Here is an 11,598-nt window from a genome sequence, read left to right as displayed (position 1 = left end):
GGCTCTATCCTTCGCAGGCAACTTTGTGTATGTGATATATATATATATATATATATATATATATATATATATATATATATATATATATATATATATATATATATATATATATATATATATATATATATATATATATATATATATATATATATATATATATATATATATATATATATATATATATATATATATATATATTGGCACACCACCCAAGAGGCCTGGTCCATGCTTCGCAAGAAACTATGTAAATAAATATGTACCCAAAGACTTTAGGCACAAGCACCATAGGTTGAAATGCGTATTGGCATAATGCAATACAAAGGTATTCAGATACTGCTTGGGCGAAGTCTATACTTCTAGGCGCTGTGGCAGTGGAGGTAGGAGAGGGTACAGTCTCCAAAGAGAGCAAATGGGAAATCAGAGCGGTGTGAGGATGAGTTGTCAAAGCCCAGGGTGCCTGCAGTTACGTTATGCTATATTATATTCATATTTTGTGTATTTAATTTAGTTTGTTTTGCTTTTAGCACGTTTAGTCTATATGACAACTATGATTTTCAAATGTTTATAAACAGAATACAATTTGAACACTTTTTATTTGTGGCGTTACAATATACGGAAAATATGTAAGACAGTGCAATTGGCACATCAAACCACCAGGTGTCGCCCTTAGGCTGATCAAAGATTTAAAGACCCTTCTTTTCTTCCAACTTTTCGAAGTCAGTTTTGCCAACAAAAAAGCGATGTTGCTCAGTGCGGTTGTGTCAGAGTGAATGGGTGTGAGGCTGTAATTAACCGAAGTAGTTGGGATAATCTGACATTGATGCGGGCGCGTTGTCACGTAAGCAGTTATTGCAAGGAAAGCAAGCGTGCCGCCAATCTGGGACGGCTGGTGTGTGTGTGTCGAGATCAATGTCGAGTCAATTCCACAAATCACCTTGTGTAGAAAACACCAGGAAGTGGATGTAAACAACAAGCTTCTGCTGGAAGGGGTGGGGTTGGGTTGGGGGGAGCAGACAGAGCTACGATGGAGGAGGGGGGAAGGGGCGGGGAGAAAGAGTTCAGAAAATAAGCATGTATTGCTGAAAGCATCCGGTCTCTTCAGCCAAAAAGCACATCAACTCAAGAACTGTTTTTATGGCATAATAATAATTCCAGGCGAAACCGAATATATTGCATATAACTTCAAAACCCCGAGAGAGTATTATTTACATGTGCATTGAGCGCAGTCCCACGAACAGTGTAATATACTGTAACTCAGTAACTGTACTAATGATTATTCATCCCATGGGTTGAAGTCCATATAATTCACTTAGATTATATTATTCCAGCAAATTACAAAAAATGACTAGGGGTGGGCAAAACTCAGAATTTGACTCTGCCTAATTTCGCTGAGTTACATAAAAACTCTGTGAGAGTCCGCAAAGTTCTGCCAATTGGCGGGAATAGGCACTTTGCACTTCTCGCGGTGATTTAGCTTCAATAGTGTGTTTTGCAGTGCGCCAGAGGGCGCAGCTACTCAGTTGCTTTTGCTGCAGCTTGTGTAGGTTTTCTACTTGCGTGGCAACCTTCTGCCCATAAACGGTTGCGACCGCCAGTGTTAGAATAATCTCACTGGATGTCCTCAAAGCTACGGAAAGTCGCGATAAGGCAGCGCTTTAACCCGTTGCATGCTTATGACGGAACCACGCCGTCATGAGTCACAGGCGGTGTGTGCTCATGATGGCGTGGTTCCGTCATGCAGCTGCCGCTCCGCCCACGCAGCATTAATTCCTCGCCCGTGCGGGCGAATTAATGAGCGAGCGGGGCCGTGACGGAACCACCCCGTCATGAGTGACGGAACCACCCCGTCATGAGCACACGCTGCCCGTGACTCATGACGGCGGGGTTCCATCATGAGCACCGCAGCGCCGCGCTCACCCCGTAGCCCCCCCATGCTGCGGCGAAATTCGCACCGCGGCGAAGGGGTTAAGTGGGCCGGGTCTCCCCAGTGCTGAGCATGAGCAGTTTTTTAAAGGGGGCCTCGAAACTGTCTCTATCGGGCTCTGTTTTTTGACCAGGCATCGGCGTTCCGTTTTTTTCTGACTGCGACAGCAGGCACATCGATGTGCGCATGCTCATATTGCTCACTTCTCACTAGTGGAGAAGTTACGGCATGATGTCATGCCAGGTGAGCCGTGTAGGGGAAGGGAATCTTTTAAAGAGAGTCATTTTCTCTTGGGATTTCCCTCCTCTTTTTGAAACTCAGGAGCAGCAACGTTGTTTTGGTGTCTTCGGGGCCTGAAGTGGAAGCCTTTTTCGATATTATATACAAGCCATAGTTGCTGTTTATTTATCTTATGCAACTAACAACCATTGGCAAAGCCAATAGTCCTGACTTAGGGTGACCAACCGTCCGTAAATTTCACGGACAGTCCGTAATTTCTGCCGTCTGTCTGTCAAGGATTCTTTAACGGACGCCATTTGTCCGTAATTTTAACCGGGCACCCGGTCGCACCCCCCTGAAGCCGGCACAGCTTCCACCCACCTCCCTTCGTGACTCCAATGCTGTTGAGGTCGGTGTAACAGACTCCGAGGCAGTACCAAAGCTCAGATACCTAGCAGCATTGGAGAGGAACAGCGGGATGGCAACCCTCACACCTTCAGCCCTCGATGAGCTGTTAAGAGGTGCTTGAAGGTGACTGAGAGGGAGGGGCTGCAGCTTCATGAGCAGAGGCATCTACTCAGATGCAAACAGTCCTGAATGCGCCATGTCTCTGCAATTTAGAGGGGCCTCACACATTCCCTTTCTGCCCAGGGCCCCACAGATCCTAGAACCGGCCCTGATTACACCGAGGCAGCAGGTAGTTCTTTTCGCAGAGTGTAATTACTGTCACTAAATTGTAACCAAACCTCGGTTTTTCAAACATGCAGTCTATAATGTAATGAAAGAAAGAAATGGCACAATCGCACCCACACTGATTAACAAAGTATGGAGGACAATCAGTTAAATCAGTTCTCTTGGAGTATCTCCTTTAAGCACTGTACATCACAGTGGGGGATGGCAAAACTAACATTTTGGAAAGAGAGTCTGTCTTCTCCTTGTCTTGTCCAGGAGGGGGTGAGGAGTCCTACCCCACGCTGGAAGAGACCAAGATGATACTAGAATACTGCATGCCCACCCCTGTGCCCACCCTGGTGGATCCTGTTCTCCCTCCTGTGATGGCTCCTGCCCCCCGTGGTGGCTCATGTCCCCCCATGTGGTGGCTCCTAACCCCCCCACCCCGCCTGTGATGGCTCCTGTCCCCCTCGTGTGGTGAATCCTGTCTCTGCCCTGGGTGGCTCTGTCCCAGTCCTGGAATGGCTCCTGCAGCGAGGGTGAAGTTCTTGATGGGCCTCATCTCAAAAAGGCTCAGCTCAAAAATGAATATGAACTGGCGGGCGAGTGAGTCAGTGAAGGGATGGCGGATGGCTGGATGATTTAGTGAAAGGGTGAATGGATGAATGAAAGACTAAATATATGGATAATGAGAGGATGGATGAATTGATGAGTGAGTGGAAGGATGGAAGAGAGAAAAGGTAAATAGCTGGATGTATGGGTGGAAGGGTAGCTGGATGGGTAAAAGGGTGGCTCGATGAGTGAAAGGATGGATGAGTGAAAAGGTGGATGATGAGTGAGTGAGTAGGTGGACGGATAAGTGAAATGATGGATGGATTGATGAATTGATAAGTGCAAGGGTGAATGGATGGACGGATGAGTGAAAGGGTGGATGTAAGGATGGATGCGTGAGTGAAATGGAGGGTAGATGGACAAAAGGATGAATAGATGAGTGAAGGAGTGAAAGGATAAATGGATGAGAGAAAGGATGGATGAGTGATAGGGTCAATGGATGGATTCATGAGTGGATGAGTAGATGGATGGGTGGGTGGGTGGATGGATGGAAGGAAGGACGGAAGGAAGGATTGCTAAGTGAAAGGGTCGATGGAGAGAGAAAGGGAGGATGGATGGATGACTGAAAGAGTGGATGGGTGGAAGGATGAGTGACTGGGTGGATGGATGAGTAAGTGAAAGGATGGCTGGATGGGTGAAAGGGTAAATGGCTGGATGGGTGAGTGAATGGATGGATGGGTAGAAGAGTGGATGGATGAGTGTACAGATGGATAGGGTGAAAGGGTGGATGGATGGATATTCGATTGATGAGTGAAAGGATGGATGAAGGGATGGATGAGTGAAATGATAGATGGAAGGATACATGATGGATAGGTTTGCAAATGGTTGAATATGTTTGGATATGGCTGGGCTTACTTCTATACTATTGCGCGACCTCTGATGTGTCTGTAAAACTGATCCAATTGTCCCGAAGTTTTGTCCTAAATTTTGACCTCCTGTCCTGAATTTGTGTCCTGAATTTTGACCCTATGTCCTGAATTTATACACTCACCGTCCTGAATTTGCACCAGTGCCAGTTGGTCACCCTATCCTGACTTGTGTTGGTATAATGTTACTTGTTGTATCATATATCCGGATGCAATGACAGAAACAGCTAAATACAAGTTGGGTGGCAGGCTATGCTAAGCACAGATTTTGAGCTTGTGTGTTTTTAAGCCATGCTCTTCATTGTATTGCCCACGCCCCTTTGAGAGACCCCCCAGTTTTTCATCCCACTTAAAGCCCTGCCAAAGGAATGCCAAATCTCGATCACGCTCGCCAACTTACCATTCTAGAGCCATGCACAAGAGAAAATGTCACCACCCAGTAATTGGTGGAATTTAGCTAGAACTCGGGAATCGCCAAAATTCCACCAAATTCCACGGGCGGAACTGAATATTCTGCCCACCCCTAAACAGAACTCCTTCTATGACACTGCAATCATGATATGTAGGTTTTGCGGCCACCTCGCAATTAGAACGGCCGGACATGTACTGCATCTGATATAGTAATACATGTGTTTATCCTGCCCCCTGTTGTAACGCGGCCTACTGCGGGCTGCAGATATCAGCACACAGGGCCCACTTCCCGTTTAATTTCAGGTCCGCCTGCAGCTACTGCCGGCTCCTTTTCATATTCTACCAATTCCCCCAGCTCCGAGCTCTTTGATATCCAGATTTAATTAGCACCGCTCATTAAATGCACTTCCAGTCCTCCCCCCTTTAATATTGTGCTTCCACCTGTCTGCCCAGCTATTTATTCTGAATATCCCCGTGCAGTGTGAAGCAAGGGGCTGAGCACGCGGCCCGGGTCAGGCAGCCTGCCGTGCGGGCCTCAGGTCCTCAAACTCGCGGATCCTCGCACATGAGGTGGAGCACCGGAAGTTCAGCGACCATCAGATATACACACGGTGCACTACACCGGAAGTTACATACGTGTCGTGAAGACCACCACGGTGCGCGTGGCGTAGCGTGATGCACGTGGCTTCAAAGCCTGCAGACCCTCAGAGAGCACCGGAAGTACACCGACCGTCGGATGTATACATGGGGCAGTACCCCGGAAGTAAAGAGACCATCCTCAATGAAATCGTTATCCTCAAAGTCGCAGACTTTGAGAGATCCTTATGGGGTTATAAAAGGTGAGCAGGCCCCCTGATGTGTAGGCCCCCAAAGGTACAAACCCACTCAGAGATACCTTCAGGGGTGCACGTTGGGCGGGGCCTGAGAGGTGCCCTCGCCGTAAAGGGTGCAGACCTTCAGAGGTACACATGGGTCGTAGCCTCTGCAGTAAATAGACCTCCAAAGGTACATATATGCCTACAGATGCATATATTCCAGGGGGGTACACTCCCTCAAAGGCGGCGACCCTCAGAGGTACAAATGGGAAGATTCTGAAAAGTACACTGGGGTCAGAGATACAACCTCTAAAGAGTGCCTGCCCTCAGAGAACCACATGCATCACAGCCTCAGAATGCAAGGACCCTCAAATGTACATATTCCCTCGAGGGGTGCAGACCAGAGCTTCAGAAATGCACACGTACTAACTCACAAAAGTGCAGAACCTCGAGATCCAAAGCTCAACATGTGCAGTTTCGAAGGTGCAAACCCCTAAATGTATGACACTGGAAGATTTAGACCATCGGAGGTACACAGGCCCTCAGATTTACAGACTCCTAGGGTGCGGCTCCTTTAAGGGGCAGACCCTCAGGGTAAAACCCCGCCTCAGGCGAAGATAGAAGCACAGACCCTAAATGATGCAAAAAACCATAGAGGCACAAACTCTCAAAGGTGTATCATCCCACCACAGACCACCTTCGTCTCCCGGGATGGGAGTTGATGGAGCGCGTGGTTCCAAGTAATTCTATCACTGGGATTTATTTTATACAGACGCTCGGATGCCTGGTGTTGTCTCTCGGTCGTCATGTCTGCATTTTAAACTTCCCTTTCACATTTTTGTCTGTTTATAGGGAAATAGTTTTAAAACGTTTTACTATATTTTTGAAAGACAGCGCGTTTTTACACCATTGTACACGTCGGTTCACGGTAAGTACAGATGCACACGCACGCCAGGCGACATGACATTTCACTTTTTTTGTTTACATTTCACTTTCGTCAGTTTCTGTTTCAAACGCCCCGCAGGATTAGAGAAAGGGGGCGGTCTGGTGCGGCGAGGGGACGAGACACACAGCTCCTCTTCCCCGCTCGCGGCGCTACTCGTGAGGAATTCACTCAGGTATTTGCCATTAAAAGGGGTTTAAGGCAGGGAGCGGCGGCCACAGAGCGGCTGGCCGGACGGTCGGACTGCGCACGCTTTCAGGGACAGAGGTTTCAGCCCGGGGATTAGCCCTGGTCACCAGCACATGGCTGCTGGTGACTTATTCCAGGTTTATTGTGCTTCACTGTGTTTTATCACGACCCGTCCAGGCATCGAATGAAGGACGAGCCAACGGGAAGAGAGATCGGTCTCCAGCCTGTGTCGGAATCCTCAAGATCATGGCGCCAGGCACCGAACCCAACAGCGCCGCGAGGGCTTCCTGCGCAGCGCTATGCAAATGTTTGTGAACTAGCATGACGTGCACAGAGCACCAATACAAAGAGTAATACACAGCCTCTTCTACCGCCAAGCCCAGGAACACATTGCGTGATGGAGGACGTTTTATTATGGCCGGCTGCGTCCGGGGGATGCGCTCTGCCAGGCCAAGAAATGCACCGACTCAAAGGGGACAGAGCAGCACAACGTAAAATATGGATAGAAACTAGCGTGCACTAACTCGACATATCTCTGTGTTAATGCATGTTTTTAAACTGACAGTAGAGCTCAATTAAAAAAAATGTAGGGGCAGATTTACAAGCCGCTTGTGCCACTTCTGCGTCACTTTTAACATGTGAAAAGTGACGCAAAAGTGGCTTGTAAATAAGCCCCGCAGGTTTTCCTTGTTATGACCCAGAACAGACATGTTCCAGTAACAGCAGAGCTCGGAAACACAAAGAGGCCGTAACTGTCTGGTGTTGGGAGCTTCCTGTCTGCAAAACATGCATTAACTCGGAGATGTTTCTAGTCAGTGTTTGCGTTCAAAGCGCCAAAAGAAGCGCAAGGGGCCTTTGCGCAGAAAACGCCATCTTGATAAGCCTCTTTCGTCACTTAGTCTATAAAAAACGAAGTAAGGTGGTGGGGTTACATTTTTCAGCATTTGGTTTTCCTGTTCCCACGTGCCAGGCCTGCAGGTGAAAGCTGCACTTTGCCCTCCCAGTTCGCAGAGTTTGCGGGAGCGGGTCGAGCGGGGGCGCTGTGCCTCTCAAGCCGCCCCTCCCTTTCAGAGAGAGTCGGCCCTGGCTGGGGCAGTGCACCCGGGGCAGGATAAAGGCCCGGATGTGTGCACGTGCATTAACTGTGTTTGTCCTGTCACTGGCGTTACCGTACGCAGAGTTCTGGAGACTGCAGGGCACAGAGTGCTGAGGTGCCCGGCTGTGTGTGTGAGGGGGAGGGTTGGGGGGTGTCTGCAAGACTTTCTCTTTCAGAGAAGATTTACTACACTGCCGCGACCTTTCACCCCAGGCAGACAGAGAGCCCCGGGTGTGCACACAGGTATTGATATTGAGCTCTTCCCCTGGTCTTACTGTACTGAGAGTCTGAGGCACCAGCCCTGGTGGGAGGGGGCTGCCCCCTCCCACACACACACACACATTCCAGGGAGAGGCATCCCTGGCTGCTACTGTCCACCCGCGGCAGAGAGCCCCGGGTGGGTGCATTTTTGTGAATAATATTATTGTGTGCTCTGTCCATGAGATTGCTGGAGTGAGGGCACAAAGTGGCGAGACAGTGGGCAGGGTTGTGTGTATGTGTGTGGGGGAGGGGGGCTGTCAGGGTGCCCCCGGACCTGCCCTGCGGCACACGGGGTGCCTTATGGAAATGCTGTGATTAACCCCGGATAAAGTGCGGGGAGCCCCTGGCAGGGCGGGATTGGCACTGCCGAGCTGGACGCAGCGCTCAAGGCGCCCTCCAGTTACTCACCGCGGGGCTCTGCACCCCCACCCCCTCGGTGGTTGCCTCCCTCCCTCCCCGGGACACGAGGCTGTGATTTACCGTCAGCGTTTCAGCGACACTTTCCAGGACGACCGGGTTCAAACACCACATTGAGTGAGTAGAAATAGAAGGTTGTTATTTTCTTAATGTGTGTTTTTATATATTCAGTGTTAACATATCTTTGCATATCTTAGATCAGGCTGCTGATAATGCAATAATTCGGGTCTAATTCTGGTAAATTCGTTCCCGACTGTGTCTATCTATCTGTCTGTCTTATGTCTATCTGTATGTCTGTCGTTTGCCTGTCTGTCCGTCTGTCGTATGCCTGTCTGTCTGTCTGAGTGCCTGGCCATTGGGGATCTCCGTGGGAATCTTATGAGGTGGGGTAGAGTGTGTCCCCACAACTTTACCCGTAAGCTGCCCTCTTCTGGGGGAAGCGGGCAGTGTGGACTCCAAAGCGCCCAGATGCACGGAGCACCCTGTGTCTCTAAAGGCGGACGCTGCGTAGGAAAACAAACCCGGGAAGTGGACATTAAATCCGCATTTTAACTATGTATTGATGTTTATTGCGCAGAAAAGACGCGCACTTCTCCTTACAAAGAAGGCACTTCTGCCTTGAAATGACAAGTAAGTTCCAACTTTGAACACATACACCTTTCATCCTTGGACTGCAAGCATCGCACAGAAACACACCTTTTATCCTTGCACTGCAACATCGCCCGAAAACACACCTTTCATCCTTGCACACAACATCGCCCCAAAACACACCTTTCACCCTTGCACTGCAACATCACCCTAAAACGCACTTTCATTCTTGCCCTGCAACATCGCACCAAAAACACCTTTTATCCGTACACTGTAACAGCGTCCCTAAACACACCTTTCATCCTTGCACACAACATCGCCCCAAACCCCACCTTTCCTCCTTGCACTGCAAGTATTGCACAAAAACACACCTTTCATCCTTGCACTGCAAGTATTGCACAAAACACACCTTTCATCTTTGCACTGCAACATCGCCCCAAAACACACCTTTCATCCTTGCACTGCAAGCATCGCACCAAAAAACACCTTTTATCCGTGCACTGCAACAGCGTCCCAAAACACACCTTTCAGACTTGCACTGCAAGCATTGCACAAAAACACATCTTTCTACTGTAAAAATGCCAGTTTCTCTTGAAAATGCGCCTTTTCCATTGGGGAATGCACACGCATTGTTTCAAAAATATACAATTCTCGGCTTTGAAAATGCGCATTTTCCCTTCAAAGAAGCACATTTTTTAATTTACAAATACGCATTGGAAGCTTTATATTTTGAATCAAAATGTTTATTTTTTTTTATTTAGAGGGTAGTCCCTGATCTGTTTTAACATTACAATTAGGAATTTAACTTTTTGAGTTTAGAGTTTGTTTCGGTGTTATACCAGTTATACTGTTATTGTGGTTTTTTCTTGGGGGGGGGGGGGGGGGGGGGCTTTTCAAAAGCCGTTTCCGTCCGGTGTCCCAGCACAGTAATTACTCGCCATGCTCGGGGGTGCGCCTCGAAGTGTCCCTCACTATGCAGTGCACGAGCACGTGTCTTTTTTATTGTGCCGTTTCCTCTCTTCTGTTATTTTTATAAACATTGGCTTTCTTATTTTAAGTGTTTTCCCCGCGGCTTCACAGAGAGCTTCTAAGTAAATTTACGATCCAGGGAGCTGGAGGCGAAATTCCATTTTTTCCCGTATCCAGGAGACACGTAAACTTTGTCTGAATGCAATTACTCCATTGTTTCAAAGTCGCGTTTTCAAAAGTGTGCCTCGACAAACATTTTAAAATAAGAATTGTTTGAAAAATTTGGTGCAAGGGAGGCTGGGAATGGAAAAGGGTTGTAAGTGTGAAATGAAAAGAGCTGGTTGAGGAAGGTTGAGGCGGAAGCCTCGCTAACATGTCCGCGCCGCGTGGACACCTCTGTATCGCATGGGTGGGGTGTGACGAAGTGCGCCCCGGGGGGAGCGTGTCCTCTCTTCACCGACCTGATTTTTTTTTTTTAACTTTTTTTGTGGAGGAGTGGAACAATTGGGGGCTGGGAAATTCTCAACATCTCCAGAAAGGAAATCCCAAGACAGGCTTTGCCTTGGGTTTTTTGTCACCCTTCAGCAGACGGGCTGCTCCGAGGTTCGCGGTTCTCCGCGATTCCGCAACAGTCGGTTTCAGGTGCAGCCGGCACTTGCTTGTTCAGGCTGCCGCAAAGACACACAATAAAGTATATTTCTTACCGATACAATTACCTGGCTCCAAAAATGAAGGGAAACGCGCCGTGTGACAACAGCGTGCTTTTATAAAATAAAAGTGTTTTCTTCAGTTATAGAGATAGACAGTCGAAAATGCTTAGTTTATGGGCGTTTACGCACATATATGACCAAAAGTGTGTCTTTAGTAGATACATCATATGTAAAATGTGTGTGCATGTATACATAGAGGTAAGTATGTGCCTATATGCACACGTAGTGTGTATGTGCAATGATGTGTATTTACACACATATATCTAAACGTGTGTGTGTGTTTAAACGCGTGCATGTTTGTGATTAGCATACCACTCATCTCAAGCAAGAAAGGTGTCGCATTCGAAGAAAGAGTGACTCACAGGTCACTCACCCCGTCCCGTCGGACTCACCCATCCCTTCATTTTATCTAGCAGTATTTTTTTCGATTTGTAAAGCGCTTTGGAGTAACCGAAAAGCGCTACGTACTGCTACATAATAAAATTAATATATGTGTATCGGTACCGGTATATGTAAGTATGTGAGCCTGAATATATGTTTATGGCCGTATGTATTCTGTATGTAGATGTGGGTATCTATATATACTCACACAGGCGTATAAATAAATCTACTGTGTATAAACGCGCATGTGTCTATCCAGTTATTTGCATATTTGAATGTGGGTATGTATGAAAACCAACATGCAATCATACATGTAAACATACATACCATAAGTGAATATATTCGCGTGTTTATATATATGCATGGTTTTGCATATGTGTAAATATTCAAAGGGCATTCTTTCTCTTTATTGTGTGCTTAAAGGGGTGCCTGGTGCCAGTAAATAAAATCTTTCCTTGTGCCTCCCCCCTCCTACACTACTGCCCCCGCCCGCCACCCTACCCACCCCCAATTACCCCTCCAACT

This window comes from Lissotriton vulgaris, chromosome 2_1 (genome assembly GCF_964263255.1).
Source record: "Lissotriton vulgaris chromosome 2_1, aLisVul1.2, whole genome shotgun sequence".
NCBI classification, from domain to species: domain Eukaryota; kingdom Metazoa; phylum Chordata; class Amphibia; order Caudata; family Salamandridae; genus Lissotriton; species Lissotriton vulgaris.
This window is presented reverse-complemented; position numbering follows the sequence as displayed.